The sequence below is a fragment of the Pleurodeles waltl genome, chromosome 3_1, assembly GCF_031143425.1.
Source record: "Pleurodeles waltl isolate 20211129_DDA chromosome 3_1, aPleWal1.hap1.20221129, whole genome shotgun sequence".
Taxonomy (NCBI): Eukaryota; Metazoa; Chordata; class Amphibia; order Caudata; family Salamandridae; genus Pleurodeles; species Pleurodeles waltl.
In genome coordinates, this window is record NC_090440.1 from 1,249,634,753 (window position 1) to 1,249,652,864 (window position 18,112).

Here is an 18,112-nt window from a genome sequence, read left to right on the forward strand (position 1 = left end):
GTGATCAGTGTGCTTCACCCTGGGAAGGATGTGGTGAGTGGATGGCTTCTTCCACTGGTTCTGGAGGGGGCATTGTGCCCTGTGATGCAGATCTTGAGGAGTGCAAAGTCACAGTCTCACCTGGGTGTCAGGCCCACAAGATTTGCAGGGGCCAGGATGCACAACAGCCCATAGAGGCAGGACTACACACTGTCTGCCGGCAATGATGGTTGCTCAGTGGTGGCAGTGGCAGGGCTGGTGTAGGTGCTGGCAGTGGTGGGGGGAGGCTCCAGCCCAATCCCTGCAGCCTCGGACGGCTGCCCACTGGGACTGCTGCTGCTGGAAGTGGTGCTGGTGCTGGCGGAGGAGCTGGTGGAGGTGCTGGCAGTGGTAGGGGGAGGCTCCAACCCATCCCCTGCAGCCTTGGATGGCTGCCCACTGGGGCTGCTGCTGCTGGCAGTGGTGCTGGTGGCGGTGCTGGCAGTGGTGGGGGGAGGCTCCAGCCTGTCCCCTGCAGCCTCAGATGGCTGCCCACTGGGGCTGCTGCTGCAATCAGTGGTGCTGGTGGCGGTGCTGGAGGCGGTGCTGGTGGCTGTGCTGGTGGCGGTACTGACAGTGGTGGGGGGAGGCTCCAGCTCTTCCATTGCAGCCTTGGATGGCTGAACCACCATGGTTGGTGGTGGGGGCTTTGAATGAGTCCCAGCACCAGGCCTCCTGTCCTTCCTGCCTGCTAGTGCAGGCCCCTTGCCCTTCCTGTCAGCAGCCGGGGATTGCCCCTTGCCCTTCCCTCCTGCAGCTGGCGGTGCCTCCTTGCCCTTCCCTATTGCAGCTGGTGGTGCCTCCTTGCCCTTCCTTCATGCACCTGGTGCAGGCACCCTTTCAGTGTTGATGCCTGGTGCCCGGGATCCTCTCCCACCTTCAGTAGCTGTCAACACTACTGGGGCTGTGGACTGGGTGGCTGAGGTGCTCACCTGGGTTCTGACCACCCTGGCCCGACGTGAAGGACGGGGGGAGTGGTAGGAAAGAGGTCAATGGTGGAGAGGAATCGCTTCTTAGGGACTTTGGGGTGGGAAGAGGAGGAAGGTTCGGAGTGGAGGAAGAGGAAGTGGTTGTAGGAGGTGTCTGTCTGCTGTGTTTGGGTGCAGGTGCATAGGCTGGATGCTGTTGTGAGGTGGATGGCTGTTGGGTGTCTGAGTGCTTGCTTGTGTGTACTTTGGGAGGAGGGGGCACAGACACACTGGGAGAGGACACAGGGGACGTGTGCATGGATGTAGGGGTGGTGACTGACAGTGAGGGGCATGTAGTGATATGCGTGATGGTGGTAGTGGATGAGGATGTAGTGCATGCAGGTGTGAGTGTAGATGCTACTGGGAGGGAGGTGGACGAAGAGGAGGAGGGGGACACAGTGGAGGCAGTGGATGTTGGTATGTCTGCATCTGGATAGTGTTTGTGTGGGTGCCTGTGGGATGATGTGTGGTGCTTGTGTTTGCCTGCACCACTCCTGTGTGTTGTCTTGTATGCATACTGGTCTGCCTGTGTGCTTGGGAAAGGTTGGGGTTGAGGGGAATGGGATTGGGTAGAGGAAGTTGGAGGGGGGAGGCTAGAAACAGAGACAATGGCTGCCATCAGGGAGGAGGCCAGAGCCTGGATTGATCTCTGTTGGGTCGCCATGCCAGAGTGAATGCCCTCCAGGAATGCATTTGTTTGTTGCAAATGGGCTGCCAGCCCCTGGATGGCATTCACAATGGTTGACTGCCCCACAGAGATGGATCGCAGGAGGTCAGTAGCCTCCTCACTCAAGGCAGCAGGGCTAACTGAGGTCAGGGCCTGAGGTGCCTGGGGCAAAGGAGATGCCCACCCTCCTGGGTGAGTGGCCATGGGAAACACACTTAGGGGCTGCTAGGAAGGCGGTGCAGGTACAGGGGTGGCGGCTGTACCTGTAGTTGGGGTGGGCACAGAGGTGTCCACAACCTATCAGAGAGCTTCCATCGGAGAAGGTATTACTGTCAGAACTGTCCCCTCCAGTATCCGCTGTGGTGTTCACCTCACCCTCCATCCCACTGGTGCCCTCACCGTCGGTGGATTCGGCCTTTTGGGTCCTGTGGGATGCAGCCCTCCCCGTCACCGGTGGCTCTGCTCCTCTGCCAGATGATGCTAATGCACATAAGGACAGGGTGACAAAACAAAAAGGGGGAGGGAGACAAAGGATACCCCTGTTCAATGGCGGCAACAACACCACTGTTGGCCTACATAGACACACAGGGAACAGCCCTACGCACCAGGCAATGCCCTAACAGTCACAATGCTAGTCACCAGCCTATGGACAGGGATACCTAATGCCAATTGCAGCATACCTGAGACCCACAGACCCCTGCCCAGTAGTGCATGCCTACTACCTTGGTTGGAGGAGGTTTACATCAGACCCTGCCCAACATGGGCCCTACCCTGCAATGTCCGGCCTGGCCTAGGGGCATCCACAGGCCCATATCCCCCACCCGGATGCCACCCCACCACGCGCAAGTAATATATTGGGGCACTGTACTCACCCCCTCGTGGCTGCTGTGTGCCCCCAACATCCATCCAGCTCCGGATAGGCCACCGCCAGTATGTGGGCCATCGGGGGGAGTAACGGTTCGACGGGCACCCCTTCATCGTTGGGAGGCCATACCCAGCTTGGCCTCTGCCGTCTTCCGTGCCCAGCGTCTCAGGTCCTCCCACCATTTTCGACAGTGGGTGCTCTGCCTGCTGTAGACTCTCAGGGTCCGCACGTCCTTGGTGATGGCACAACATACACCCTTTTTTAATGGGCGCTGACCTGCAGAGAAATACACATAGGAAAAGGTATCAATAAGACCATCCGGCCTGTTACACTCATGGCCCACCATAGCCCTCACATCCCCTTATGGACAGACATTGCCCACCATACATGCAGCACACTGCTCGGGGCCCTTCCACCAACCCCCCCACTACACAAGGCCCTCATACACAGCACTCCATGAATTAATGGCCCATGCATCGTGCTCACAGTGTACTCACCTGTTGGTCTGGAGGCCCATACAGCATTCAGTACCGGGATAGGACCCCATCCACCAGTCTCTCCAACTCTGCAGCGGTGAAGGCAGGGGCCCTTTCCCCAGTGACACGAGCCATGGTTGGTTCCAGACACAGGTCAAAGCAGCACTTGCAGTGTGGGTCCTCTCCTGTTGAAGGTCAGGTAGCAAATGATTGAACAGCTAGAAAATGGAGGTCACGTCCGCGGCGGTGTGTACCGTCACCACCAGTGTACATCACCATTGGCCACTGTAACCCATAGAACCCAATGGTATCCAATGAGGAGTTGCACGGCGGTTCTCGACCGCCGCCTGCAATGGCGCACAACGTCAGTGGAATTACCTCATTTCCACATGTACCTCCATACAGGACAAACGGACGCCATTTTGGAGGGGGGCAAGCCATGGCACCTAACTGTGTCACAGTAAACATAGGCACCATTTGGGCCTATCCAACAATATACTGTTACAGTCACAACATGCAATGCAGTGTAGTGTTTGGAAATATGGAATACTGACTAGCTGCTCACCGTTTTGCCCCCTAGATTGAAAACTCTGCGGATGAATGGGAGATGGAGACTTATCCCTGTCTACAGGCCCCTGGTGGACTTGGCAACAATGGAGGACAGGCACATTATTCTCACCTTTAGACTGAACAGGGCCACAATCACAGAGCTGTGTGCCCAATTGGAACCTGACCTTATATCTGCTATCTGTCTGCCCACTGGGATACCCCCTCTTGTGCAAGTCCTATCTGTGCTCCATTTCCTGGAAACTGGCTCCTTCCAAGTGACAATGGGCTTGGCAGCAGGAATGTCTAAGCCAATATTCTCAATAGTGCTGACCAAAGTGTTGTCTGCCCAGATTAAACACATGTGCAGCTACATCGTTTTCCCCCAGGTGGAGGATTTGGCCACAGTGAAAGCTGATTTCTATGCAATGGGACATATCCCCAACATTATTAGGGCTACTGATGGTACATATATTGCATTTGTGCCCCACCGGAGAAATGAACAGGTGTTCAGAAATCGAAAGAGCTTTCACTCCATGAATGTGCAGATAGTGTGCCTGGCGGACCTATACATCTCCCATGTCAATGCAAAGTAACCTGGGTCTGTGCATGATGCCTTTATCCTGAGGAAGAGCAGCATCCCAAATGTGATGGCTCAGCTCCAGAGGCACTGGGTGTGGCTAATATGTGAGTCAAGGTTCCCACCCAGTAGGTGTTGGTGTATGGGTATGGTGTGGGCCCTAAGGGTTAGTGTGTGGCTAACAGTTGTCCCACGATATTTGCAGGTTACTCTGGTTACCCTAACCTCTCATGGCTACTGACCCCTGTGAGGAATCCCAGGACAAGGGCAGAGGAACATTACAATGAGGCACATGGACGAACAAGAAGAATCATAGAGTGGACATTCGGCCTTCTTAAGGCCAGGTTCGTTGCCTCCATCTAACAGGTGGATCCCTGTACTACTCACCCAAGAAGGTGTGCCAGATCATCGTGGCATGCTGTATGTTGCACAACCTTGACTTACGTCACCAGGTGCCTTTTCCGCAGGAGGATGAGGCTGGAGATGGCCGTGTGGCAGCAGTGGACCCTGTGGACAGTGAAGATGAGGAGGCAGAGATTGAGGATGAGGACAACAGAAGTGCAATAATACGACAATACTTCCAATGACACACAGGTAAGACACTGTAACTTCACTTTTAATTGACAGTTTTGTGTTTGACATTGTCACTGGTAGGCTGATATTCCCACTTCTATGGCCACTTAATGTACCCTATGGCATCTCTATTTTCAGATATTTGTGCCCCACTATTGCTCCTGGTGTGTTGACTGTAGCCAACTGCAGGTCATTCCTATGCATACATTACTGTACAGTTGTATTGCAGTGCTTAAAACTTGTTAAACAAATACATTGTTCAACCATTTGATTCCGTACTTGTATTTATTCAAATGGTGTTTATTTCAGTGCCAATAAGTAGAGGGGATGTGCAATGGGCTGGGGTGATGGTGGAGGAATGTATAGGATAGAGTCCAGTCTATGTGGATCACAGGTGCATTGTCCAAGGGGGGATAGGAAGTGGAACAATGGTAGTTCAAGGTGGACAGGGTGACAGAGTGGGACACAAGGGTGACAATCAGGAGAGTCTTATTTCCTGGCGGGGGTCTTGGCAATAGTCTCTGGCTTCTGCCTGGATTGCAGGGACTGTTTGCGGGGTGGTTCTCCTTCTGTAGGGGGAGGGGTGATGGTGGCCTGTTGGTCCTGTGGCAGGGCCTCCTGTCCACTAGCAGCAGCGGAGGTGGAAGGCTGTTCATTGGTTTGGCTAGTGTCAGGGGCCCGCTGGTGTGCCACTGCCTCCCTCATGGTGTTGGCCGTGTCTGCCAGCACCCCTGCAATGGTGACCAGAGTGGTGTTGATGTCCTTCAAGTCCTTCCTGATCCCCAGGTACTGTCCCTCCTGCAGCCACTGGATCTCCTGCAACTTGTCCAGTATCTGGCCCATCGTCTCCTGGGAATGGTGGTATGCTCCCAGGATCTTGTTGAGTGCCTCCTGGAGAGTCGGTTCCCTGGGCCTGTCCTCCCCTTGTCGTACAGCAGTCCTCCCAGCTTCCCTGTTGTACTGTGCCTCTGTCCCCTGAACGGTATGCCCACTGCCACTGACCCCAGGTCCCTGATCGTCCTGTGTTTGTGGGGTGCCCTGGGGTCCCTGTAGTGGTGGGCACACTTCTGATTGATGTGTCCTGGGGACAGAGGTATGGGCCCGCTGAGTGGGTACTGTGCTGGTGTTTCCTAAGGGGGAGGCTCTGTGGTGGTATGGGACTGTGCCTGGGTAACCAACTGTCTGGTGGTCCCTGATGGGACAGGTTGGTCATCCTGATCCAGGCATCCAGAGCGGCTGTCATCACTGTGGGTCTCTTTTGGGGGGGGAACTGGATGTAGCTGGCACCTCCTCTCCTGTGACGTTGGGTGGGGTACCTGTGGGGATGTAAATGCAGTGCTATTTTTTCTGTGTGTGACATCTTGTGCATGGGTGTCTTGCCCACTATGGTTGTTATTGCCCTGAAAGCTTTGCCTTGTGTGAGTAGTTATTTGGTGGGCTAGGTGATTCTCTCTAGTGTGCATGCTTTAGTGATGGGTGTCCATGTAGGTCTGTGATGGGGGTCTGTGCATTGGTGTTACATGCAGGGATTGGTATTGGGCGGGGTGGGTTGTGATGGTGGGGTGTGTGTGTGAGGTGGTGAAGTGATAGGAGTGAGGGTAAGGGTAGGGGTTTGTGATGGCATGCAGGTGGTGGGTGATAGTAATAGAGATTTGACTTACCAGAGAACAGTCCTCCTCCTACTGCTGCAAAGCCCTTAGGATGCATGATTGCCAAGACTTGCTCCTCCCATACTGTTAGTTGTTGGGGAGGAGGTGGGGGTCTGTACAGCTATTTGGGCCCATATTTACACTTTTTGACGCAAAACTGCGCAGACGCAGTTTTGCGTAAAAAATATTACCGCCGGCTTACGCCATTTTAGTGCGCCGTGCGGGTGTCATATTTATACTTTGACACACGGCGGCTCAAACAACAGGTGGGAGTCATTATTTTTGACGCACACGCGGCGTCAAGTCATAAAGGAAAACAACGTTAACGCGGCAGAAATGACTGTGAGCCGATTTACGACACCGCAAACCGGATATGCGCTGTTTTTTTTTACGCAATAGTGTCAAAAAAACCACCGAACACAGCCATTTCACCAGAGGAGAGCCAAAATGGATCCCAGATGCCACTACAGACCCCAGGATGATGACAGCAGACCAGGAACCAGCCAGGAGGACCCACACAAGAACCAGGACACTTTTAAGAAGAAAAGAAAGTGCCGCTTTAGTGCAGAGGAGCAGGAAATTCTGGTTAAAGAGGTGACGGAACACCAGCACCAACTGTTTGTCACATCAAAGTTGCCAATCAGTAGGAGAGAGGCCATATGGCAACTGTTAGACCTGACAGCCTTAGGGTGGTCAACCCTAACTTTTTGCCTGCCTCCCTCCACTTTTTGGACACTGTTTTTGCTGGCTTTTAGACTCTGCGCACTTTACCACTGCTAACCAGTGCTAAAGTGCATATGCTCTCTCCCTTAAAACATGGTAACCTTGAATCATACCTGATTGGACTATTAATTTACTTATAAGTCCCTAGTAATGTGCACTCTATGTGCATAGGGCCGGTAGATTAAATGCTACTAGTGGGCCTGCAGCACTGGTTGTGCCACCCACTTAAGTAGCCCCTTTTCCTTGTCTCAGGCCTGCCATTGCAAGGCCTGTGTGTGCAGTTTCACTGTCACCTCGACTTGGCATTTAAAAGTACTTGCCAAGCCTAAACCTCCCCTTTCTCCACATATAAGTCACCTCTAATGTGTGCCCTAGGTAACCCCTAGAGCAGGGTGCTGTGTGGGTGAAAGGCAGGACATGTACCTGTGTAGTTTACATGTCCTGGTAGTGTAAAACTCCAAAATTCGTTTTTGCACTACTGTGAGGCCTGCTCCCTTCATAGGCTAACATTGGGGCTGCCCTCATACAGTATTGAAGTGGTAGCTGCTGATCTGAAAGGAGTAGGAAGGTCATATTTAGTATGGCCAGAATGGTAATATAAAATCCTGCTGACTGGTGAAGTTGGATTTAATATTACTATTCTAGAAATACCACTTTTAGAAAATGAGCATTTCTTTGCACTTAAATCTTTCTGTGCCTTACAATCCACGTCTGGCTGGGCTTAGTTGACAGCTCCTTGTGCATTCACTCAGACACACCCCAAACACAGGGTACTCAGCCTCACTTGCATACATCTGCATTTTGAATGGGTCTTCCTGGGCTGGGAGGGTGGAGGGCCTGCTCTCACACAAAGGACTGCCACACCCCCTACTGGAACCCTGGCAGACAGGATTGAACTGAAAGGGGACCTGGTGCACTTCTTAGCCACTCTTTGAAGTCTCCCCCCCTTCAAAGGCACATTTGGGTATAAAACAGGTCCTCTGCCCTACCTCATCAGACACTTGTTGGAGAAGAAACCTGAACCAGAAACTACATCCTGCCAAGAAGAACTGCCTGGCTGCTCAAAGGACTCACCTGTCTGCTTTCTACAAAGGACTGCTGCCTTGCTGTTGGCCTGCTGCCTTGCTGAACTCTTGTCTGGCTGTGAAAGTGCTCTCCAAGGGCTTGGATAGAGCTTGCCTCCTGTTCCCTGAAGTCTCAGGACCAAAAAGACTTCTCTTTTTCACTTGGACGCTCCGTGCGCCGAAATTTTCGACGCACAGCTTGTTCCGCGGCGAGAAAAACACTGCACACCGACGCTGATCGATGCAACGCCTTCTGGACGACCGGAACTTCGACGCACAGCTTCGCAAGGACAACGCCGCCTGACCTCCAGAGGAGAAATCGACGCGACGCCTGCCGTGAGATCGAAATTTAGACGCGCAGCCCGGCAGAACGACGCGCAGCCGGAAAAAAAGCAGGAAAATCCCCGCACAGACCCGGGACATCTGGTAATCCCCGCGATCCACAGAAAGAGACTGTCCGCGCGCCGGAAACTGACGCAGGACTTCCCCGCGTGAAAAATAACGACGCAAGTCCGTGTGTGCTGGGGAGAAATCGATGCACACACCCTTTTTCCAAGTACCTCTTCTTCTATGGCCCTCTGAGGAGATTTTCCACTCCAAACCAGGTACTTTGTGCTTGAAAGAGACTTTGGGGGTGATTCTAACCCTGGCGGTCGGCGATAAAGCGGCGGCCAACCCGCCAACAGGCTGGCGGTCCAAAAAATGGAATTCTGACCCTGGCGGGAACCGCCAACACAGCCCACCAACTTAACACTCCGACCGCCGATAAAAACACGGTGGAAACAGACCACGAACGGGAAAACGCTCACCTCTACGCACTCCACGAGTACGGAGGACAGCATGGAACCCGAATTAAACATCCTACCTGCTCTCCTCTACCTGCTCATCTACCACGAGTACGAACGCCAGCGCAGACGACAACGGTGAGTACTGCACCTACGACACACGGGAGGGGGAAGGAGGAAAGGTTACGCGCACACACATATGCGACCCCCACCCCTCCAAACTATGTACACACCAATGCAGAGCAACAAGTCACAGTGACACCACCCAAACCCCCCGGAAAAATGCAAAGACATAATTAAAATTAGAAAAAATATTTATGTACAAAATAGGCTTTGAAAAGTATTGGTCAACTAGCCAAAAAACAATACCAAAATAATTATATATACAGTGCAATGGATAACCGAGGCAATGAGTCCTGCACATCAAAAGAAAATCGAAGTGTCCGTGGGCCAAAGTGTAACAACACAAGGGCAAAGCCCACACAGGAGACCTGAGTCCTTTGGAGAGAACACTGCAGGGGCATCTGATGACAAAACTACAGGCACCTCAGGGGGAAGGGAAGGGGGGGGCACCACAGCCACATGAGTCCACGATGCCAGATCCACGAAGGGGCCACCATGCCTACTGTGCCATCCTGGGGAGTGCAAAGCCACAGTCTCTCAAGTCTCTACAGTGGGTGGGTTGCCCACTGTGCCATCCTGGGGAGTGCAAAGCCACAGTCTCTCAAGTCTCTACAGTGGGTGGGTTGCCCACTGTGCCATCCTGGGGAGTGCAAAGCCACAGTCTCTCAAGTCTCTACAGTGGGTGGCTTGCCCACTGTGCCATCCTGGGGAGTGCAAAGCCACAGTCCATCAGGTGGATTACAGTCTCCACAGGTCAAGGAGGAGGCATGGTGACCACAGTGAACCGTTAACAGTGCTTGACAGGAAGGGCCCAGCGGAGCGGTGCTTAACAGGAAGGGCCCAGCGGAGCGGTGCTTGACAGGAAGGGCCCAGCGGAGCGGTGCTTGAGACGGCGGGGCCCAGCGGAGCGGTGCTTGAGACGGCGGGGCCCAGCGGAGCGGTGCTTGACAGGAAGGGACCAGCGGAGCAGTTCAGAGACGGCGGGGCCCAGCGGAGCGTGCTTGACAGGAAGGGCCCAGCGGAGCAGTTCAGAGACAGCGGTGCCCAGCGGAGCGGTGCTTGACAGGAAGGGCCCAGCGGAGCAGTTCAGAGATGGCAGGGCCCAGCGGAGCGGTGCTTGACAGGAAGGGCCCAGCGGAGCAGTTCAGAGACGGCGGTGCCCAGCGGAGCGGTGCTTGACAGGAAGGGTCCAGCGGAGCAGTGCAGAGACGGCGGGGCCCAGCGGAGCGGTGCTTGAGACGGCGGGGCCCAGCGGAGCGGTGCTTGACAGGAAGGGCCCAGCGGAGCGGTGCTTGAGACGGCGGGGCCCAGCGGAGCGGTGCATGAGACGGCGGGGCCCTCTTCAGCGGTGCCTATCTTCACGGCGGGGCCCTGTTCAGCGGTGCTCTTCTGCACGGCGGGGCCCTCTTCATCGGTGCCTATCTTCACGGCGGGGCCCTCTTCAGCGGTGCCTATCTTCACGGCGGGGCCCTGTTCAGCGGTGCTCTTCTTCACGGCGGGACCCTGTTCAGAGGTGCTCTTCTTCACGGCGGGGCCCTGTTCAGCGGTGCTCTTCTGCACGGCGGGGCCCTGTTCAGCGGTGCCTATCTTCACGGCGGGGCCCTCTTCAGCGGTGCCTATCTTCACGGCGGGGCCCTGTTCAGCGGTGCTCTTCTGCACGGCGGGGCCCTGTTCAGCGGTGCCTATCTTCACGGCGGGGCCCTCTTCAGCGGTGCCTATCTTCACAGCGAGGCCCTCTTCAGCGGTGCTCATCCAGTAAGTCAAGGGAGCCATGTCCTGGCCTGGACTCCCTGCTCAGTCGCCCTCCGACCGTGATGTTGCTGGACCCTTCGGTGACGGAGTCCTGGGCCCTTTGGTGTCCTCCCTAACACCCGGGATGGGGCTTGTGGGGCCCACCTGCTCCGCGCTCCTGCTGGCTGACTTCTCCGCCCTGCTGCCCTTTCGCTCCTTAGATGGGGCTCTCAGGCCCTTGCCTCCCCTAGATGTTGTGGCTGGTGAAGTGGGCGAACTTTGCTCCTTGGGGGCAGCCGTGTCAGTCCTCTCACGGCGGCCCTTTACTTTCCTGGTCCTCTTGCCTGGGGGGGCTGGATGTGTCCTTGCTGCTGATCGAAGTGTCACTGCTGGCAAAGGGTGGACTCCAGAACCCATGCACCAGAGTGACACTCGAAGCTGGGCTGGTGGTGGCTGAGGTGCTCTTGGGACTCTTCGCAGATGGAGGGGGTGGTTCATCGGAGGGAAAGAGGTTAAGATTAGCGAGGAAAGGTTTTTTAGGACCAAGGTAAAGGGTAGGAGAAGTGGTGATGGGAGTGGAGGAAGAGGATGTGGTTGTAGGAGAGTCAGGTGTGCTGTCTTTGGGTGCAGGTGCTTGTGCTGTAGGCTGTCGTGAGGTGGATGGCTGTTGGGTGGGTGGCTGCCTGCGTTTGTGTGTCTTGGAAGAGGGGGTGACAGACACAGTGGGAGAGGACACAGGGGACGTGTAAATGGCAGTGGGGGTGGTGCCTGCACGTGTGCGGACTGGACTGGAGGGTGTGCTGGTGATGGAAGCACTGGCTGATGGTGGTGTGCATGCAGGTGTGAGTGTAGACGTCACAGGGAGGGAGGAGGGAGACGAGGAGGAGGGGGACACAGAGGTGGTAGTGACTGTTGGAATGTCTGCATCTGGGTGTTGCTTGGGTGAATGCTTGTGGGTTCTGTGGTGCTTGTGTCTGGATGAGCTGCCCTTGGGTGTTGAGGTGTGTGCAGGCTGGTCTGATGGTGTGGATGGGATAGGCTGAGGAACAGGAGACAGAGACAGGGTGGAGGCAGTCAGAAGAGGGAGGCTGGAAACAGGGACAATGGCTGCCGTCAGTGCTGAGGCCAGAGCATTGAACGATCGTTGATGGGCAGCCTGACCCGAATGAATGCCCTCCAGGTAGGCATTGCTCCGATGAACCTCCCTTTCTACCCCCTGGATGGCATTCAAAAGGGTAGTCTGCCCAACAATGAGCGTCCTCAGGAGGTCAATGACCTCCGCACTGGGGGCAGCAGGGGTGACAGGGGCAGGGGCAGGGGCTGAGGTGCCTGGGGCGAAGCAGACGCCCGCCTTCCTGGGCGAGCGGGCACGGAGCGTAGGCTGAGGGGCTGCTGGGAGGGCGGGGCTGGTGCGCTGGGTGGCGGCTGTACCTGAGAGGCGGGGGGCCCGGATGTTGCCGCCACCGCTAGGGAGCTCCCATCCGAGGACGTGTCGGTGTCGCTGGTCTCACCACCGGTCCCCGTTGTGGTGCTCCCCTCGCCCTCCGGATCACTGGTGCCCTCGGTGTCTGTTCCTGGGCCCACCGGGGCCTTGTGACTTGCAGCTCCCTCGTGCTCCGATGCCAAATCTCCTCCGCCTGATGATGCTAATGCACACATGCACAAGAAGATGAAGAAGAAGGGTGGGGGGAGAAAAACGAAGACCAGGTTGAGTGCATGCAATGTCAACACCGTTGGCGGAGAGGACAGACACAGGAGCCTCATGCACTAAGCCGCGCATTCGGGGTACACTACTCAGTACTTCTGACTAGGACAACAGGTCTAGAGACGACAAACGCGCACATGTGTGATGCTGGACCATCGATAGCTGTACTTGTCACCCTACAGAGGTGGGGGCCGGGAGCACAGGGCCATGCCTAAAGGAGAGGACTACACTACAGAAAGCGCCCTGGCCTAATGTCACCCACAACCCTCCTCCCCCACCCAGACGCCTCCACTGCGCAGAAAGATAGCAGAATGTGCTGATACTCACCCCCATGTGTCTGCTGTGATGTCCTCAAGCGCCCATCCAAATCAGGGTAGGCCACCGCCAGGATCCGGGACATCAGGGGGGTCATGGTGCGACTGGCACCCCTCCTACGTTGGGAGGCCATCCCCAGCAGTGACTCGGCGGTCTTCCTGGTCCCGCGGCGGATGTCCTCCCACCTCTTGCGGCAGTGGGTGCCCCGTCTGACGTGGACCCCCAGGGCCCGGACTTCCTTGGCGATGGCACGCCAAATGTCCACTTTCTGATGGGCGCTGACCTATTTGACATGTACAGGGTGGGAAGGAAACATTCATCAATTTACTGCATGTTAGATGTGATTGGCCCCCCTCCCCAACCTTGCCATATGGCACATGCTCTCATCTGTCGTGCGTTGCACTCCTCATTCGCCCCCCACCCCACCAACTTACATCCACCCCACTCCACACAGGCATCGCCCATTCCATGTGCACCCGGTGTACTTACCTGTTGGTCTGGAGGACCATAGAGTAACGCATACTGGGGGAGGACCCCATCCACGAGCTTCTCCAACTCTTCGGAACTGAAGGCAGGGGCCCTTTCCCCAGTCGCAGCAGCCATTGTCACTTCCAGACCGAGGTCACAGCAGCACTTGCAGTATAGGTCCTCTCCTGTGGATGATCAGGTCTCGAGTGATTAAGCAGATAGAAAATGGCGGTCACGCCCGCGGCGGTGCGTACCGCGGCGGTGCGCACCGCGACCGCCGGCGCACATCGTCATTGGCTCCTGAAACCCATAGGCTTCAATGTTAACCAATGCGGCTTCGTATAGCGGTCTTCGACCGCCTACCGCCACGGTGTGCCCCGCCAGCGCATTGACCTCACATCCTATTGTCCCACTTCACAGGTCAGGCAGCCGCCATTTCAAGGGCCCACATGGCATAATTTGTACTGCGTCACACAGGCCTAGGCCTTGTATTGCCACACATACACGCCTTTCAATACATAGATAACCGTGTGCTATGCAAGCTGTGGTGAACGTACCAGTGATTAGCTTGACTCTGTGCTCCATGTTGTCCTTCCTAGGCACCGTCCGCTGGGACTTGCGAGGAGAAGGATGAATCCTCACGTGTACCGACCGCTGGTGGACCTGTCGACAATGGAAGAACGCCACATCATACTACGATACCGACTTGACCGTGCCACTATACATGAACTGTGTGCCCAGCTGGAGCCAGCCCTGATGTCCCCCATCCGCCAACCCACAGGAATTCCCCCTCTAGTGCAGGTTCTGTCAGTCCTCCATTTTTTGGCAAGTGGCTCATTCCAGACAACAGTGGCCATGTCATCTGGAATGTCTCAGCCTATGTTTTCTAAAATTTTGTCTAGAGTGTTGTCTGCCCTGACGAAACACATGCGGAGTTACATTGTATTCCCTGAGGAGGTTGATTTGGCCACTGTGAAGGATGATTTTTATGCCCTTGGACATATCCCCAACATCATTGGTGCCATTGATGGGACCCATGTGGCCTTAGTACCCCCAAAAGACGATGAGCAGGTGTACAGAAACAGGAAAAATTACCATTCTATGAACGTCCAGGTGGTCTGTTTGGCTGACCAGTACATCTCCATGTGAATGCCAAGTTCCCTGGGTCAGTGCATGACGCGTATGTGATGCGTAATAGCAGCATCCCTTATGTGATGGAACAGCTACAGAGACAATGTGTGTGGCTAATAGGTGACTCTGGTTACCCCAACCTGCCTTGGCTATTGACCCCAGTGAGGAATCCCCGGACCAGGGCAGAGGAACGGTACAATGAGGCCCATGGGCGAACTAGGAGGATCATAGAAAGAACCTTTGGCCTCCTGAAGGCCAGGTTTAGGTGCCTGCATATGACAGGGGGATCCCTGATGTACTCACCAAAGAAGGTGTGCCAGATCATCGTGGCCTTCTGTATGCTTCACAATCTGGCACTGCGACGTCAGGTGCCTTTCCTGCAGGAGGATGGTCCAGATGGTGGTGTTGAAGCAGCTGTGGAGCCTGCGGAGAGTGAAGAGGAGGAAGACGAAGAGGACGACCCAGACAACAGGGACAGAGTTATCCAACAGTATTTTCAGTAGCACACAGGTAAGATTCACCCACGCCATTTAACATTTACTGAAAGCCCCCTGCATCTTTACTTTGTGTATTTCCCCCCAGTTCTTTTAAACTGATGTTTGATTTTCCCTTCCCTTTTCAGTGCTGTATGACCCACTGCGTGACTTCTGCTTGGTTAGCCCATGGACTAAGGCTTATTTACATCGGTATGTTGTCATCACAAGTATAACAGAACATTATTGCTTAGTAATGTGTTATACATTTGTAAATAATACAGGCTGACTCCTGAATGATTTCAGTGCAATGAGTGATTTATTTTTAGTGCTAGATATTGGTACATGATATTAAACGGTGATGGGTGAGGGTGGAGTGATGTCCATGGCAGAGCCCAGTTCTCATTTTCACAGGTGCTTATTCCATATGCCTGTGGAAGGACGGAGCAGGGGCAGTTCAAGGTTGGACAGGGTGACACTGTGGGACAGTGGGATGACATCAGGGGGTGTCTTATGCTGGCGGGGGTCTTGGCATCCTACTCTGTCTTCCTTTCTGATCTCAGGTTCCTCTTCCGGGGTGGTTGATCTTCAGCAGGAGGTGGGGTTCTGGTGGCCTGTCGTTCTGTGGGGGCCTCCTGACCACTAGCGCCGGCGGAGGTGGTAGGCTGTTCCTGGCTAGTGACAGGGGCCCTGTGTGGTGCCACATGGTCACGCAATGTGGTTTCTATCCGGTTGAGGGCCTGGACTATGGTCCCCATAGCGGTAGCGATGGTCCTGAGTTCATTGCTGAACCCCATGTAGCGTTCCTCCTGCTGTTCCTGGATCTCAGTGAACCTGGCCAGTACCGTCGCCATCGTCTCCTGGGAGTGATGGTATGCTCCCATGATGGTGGTGAGGGCCTCTTGGAGAGTGGGTTCCCTGGGCCTATCCTCCCCCCCCTGTCGCACTGCAGCCCTCCCAGTTGCCCTGTTTCCCCGGGCCTCTGTCCCCTGGACGGTGTGCCCACTACCACTGCCCCCAGGTCCCTGTTGTTGTTGGGGTGTTGGGTCAGCCTGGGTGCCCTGTAGTGGCGGACACACCGCTGATTGACGCGTCCTAGAGACAGAGGCATGGGCCCGCTGGGTGGGAGCTGTGCTGGTGTTCCCAGAGGGGGTTGGGTCTGCTGTGGCCTGTGTCTGTGTGTTGGGAACCGACTGTCCAGAGGTCCCCGATGGTCCGGGCTGGTCATCAGGTTCTAGGTCGACAGAGCTGCTGTCCTCGCTGGGGGCCTGTTCTGGGGGTGGGATGGACAAATCTGGACCCTCCGTGGCGGTGTGTTGGTGTTCGGGCCCTGCAGGGGTAAAGGAGTATGGTTATTGTTTTTGTGTGTGCCATGGCGTGCATTTTGAGTGCCCTTGTCCCCCAGTGCTGGCATTCCCTTGTGGGAGGTGTTGTGAGGGTGGTTGGGGGGGGTATGGGTATGTGCAATGGTCATGCTTTGGTGGTGCCTGTCTCTGGTTTGTGTTGGCATTCAGGGGTTGGTGTTGTTTAGGGTGGGTTGTGCTGGTGAGACATTGGCAGGGAGGTTGTGTGCTGGGGGGTTGAGATTGGGGGTGAGGGGGGGGGTTTGGCATGCTGGTGGTTGGGGGGGGTGAAGTAGTTGAGATTCGACTTACCAGAGTCCATTCCTCCGTGTACTCCAGCGAGGCCACCAGGATGCAGGATGTTTACTACCTCTTGCTCCCATGCTGTGAATTGGGGTGGAGTGAGTGGGGGTCCGCCGCCAGTCTTCTGCACAGCGATGTTGTGTCGCGACACCATCGAGCGCACCTTCCCCCGTAGGTCGTTCCATCGCTTTCTGATATCTTCCCGATTTCTGGGATGCTGTCCCACAGCGTTGACCCTGTCTACGATCCTTTGCCATAGCTCAGCCTTCCTTGCTATAGTGGTGGGCTGCACCTGTGTGCCGAAGAGCTGGGGCTCAACCCTTATAATTTCCTCCACCATGACCCTGAGTTCTTGGTCCGAGAACCTGGGGTGTCTTTGTGGAGCCATTGGGCGGTGTGGATGAGGTGTGGAGTGGTGTTTGTGGTGATGTGCGTGGTGATATGTGGTGATGTGTGCGTGTATGTGGTGTGGTTGATGAGGTTGGGTTCCTGTGTGTGTTGGGGTTTTCTATTGCTGTGCTCGCTCTCTCTAACTCTCTCTCTCTCGCCTTCTCTCCTATTTCCAACTAGTGGGGGTTTGTGGGTGATGTGGGTGTGTGTTTTATAGTTGATTGGATGTGTGGGAGTGTTGTTTGTATGTGTGTCAGTGTGTGTGTATTTCAAATTGTCCAATGTGGCTGTGTTTTGTAATGGTGTGTGTATTTTGAGCGCGGCGGTGTGTACCGCCAATGGAATACCGCGGTTGAAAGACCGCCGCGTGGATTCGTGGGTCAGAATGGCATGGGCGTGTTTGTGTTGGCGTGGCGGTGGAGGTTTGGTCATCTCCAGTTTTCCGCGGCCCGCTGATGAGGCGGCCTTCCTTGGATGTCGGGTTTTTGGCGGTTTCACAGTTGGTGGTCAGAATGACCGTGGCGGTTTACCGCGGCCGTGGCGGTAGAATGGCGGACTTCTGACCGGCGGTAAGGGCCTTTTACCGCTGAGGTCAGAATGACCCCCTTTGTTTGCTTTTTAAAGACTTAAGACACTTTATACCACTTTTCAGTGATATCTCTACAAATTCACATTGCAACTTTATTCATTTTGACCTACAATTATCCTGATAAATATTATATATTTTTCTAAACACTGTGTGGTGTATTTTTGTGGTGCTATATGGTGGTATTGCATGATTTATTGCACAATTACTTTACACATTGCCTTCTAAGTTAAGCCTGACTGCTCGTGCCAAGCTATCAGAGGGTGGGCACAGGATCATCTTGGATTGTGTGTGACTTACCCTGACTAGAATGAGGGCTTTTGCTTGGACAGGGGGCAACCTGACTGCCAACCAAAAACCCCATTGCTAACATTGGTGATCAGCGGTGAGGATAGGACTTGTATTTGTGCAGTGACATACAGTAGCTAAGTATTTCACTACCTACCCACAGTTGAAGGTCAACTTGATTTTTATCTCTTTTTGCAAATTCGTTTTTTCCTGACAATTTTCAAAAACTAAATCCTCACTCAACATGTCTCTGACTGGGTCTCAGATAGGAGACTTTGACCTAGTCCTGTTGGATACATATACGGTCAAACAACTAAAAGGATTCTGCAGGGCAATGAAGGT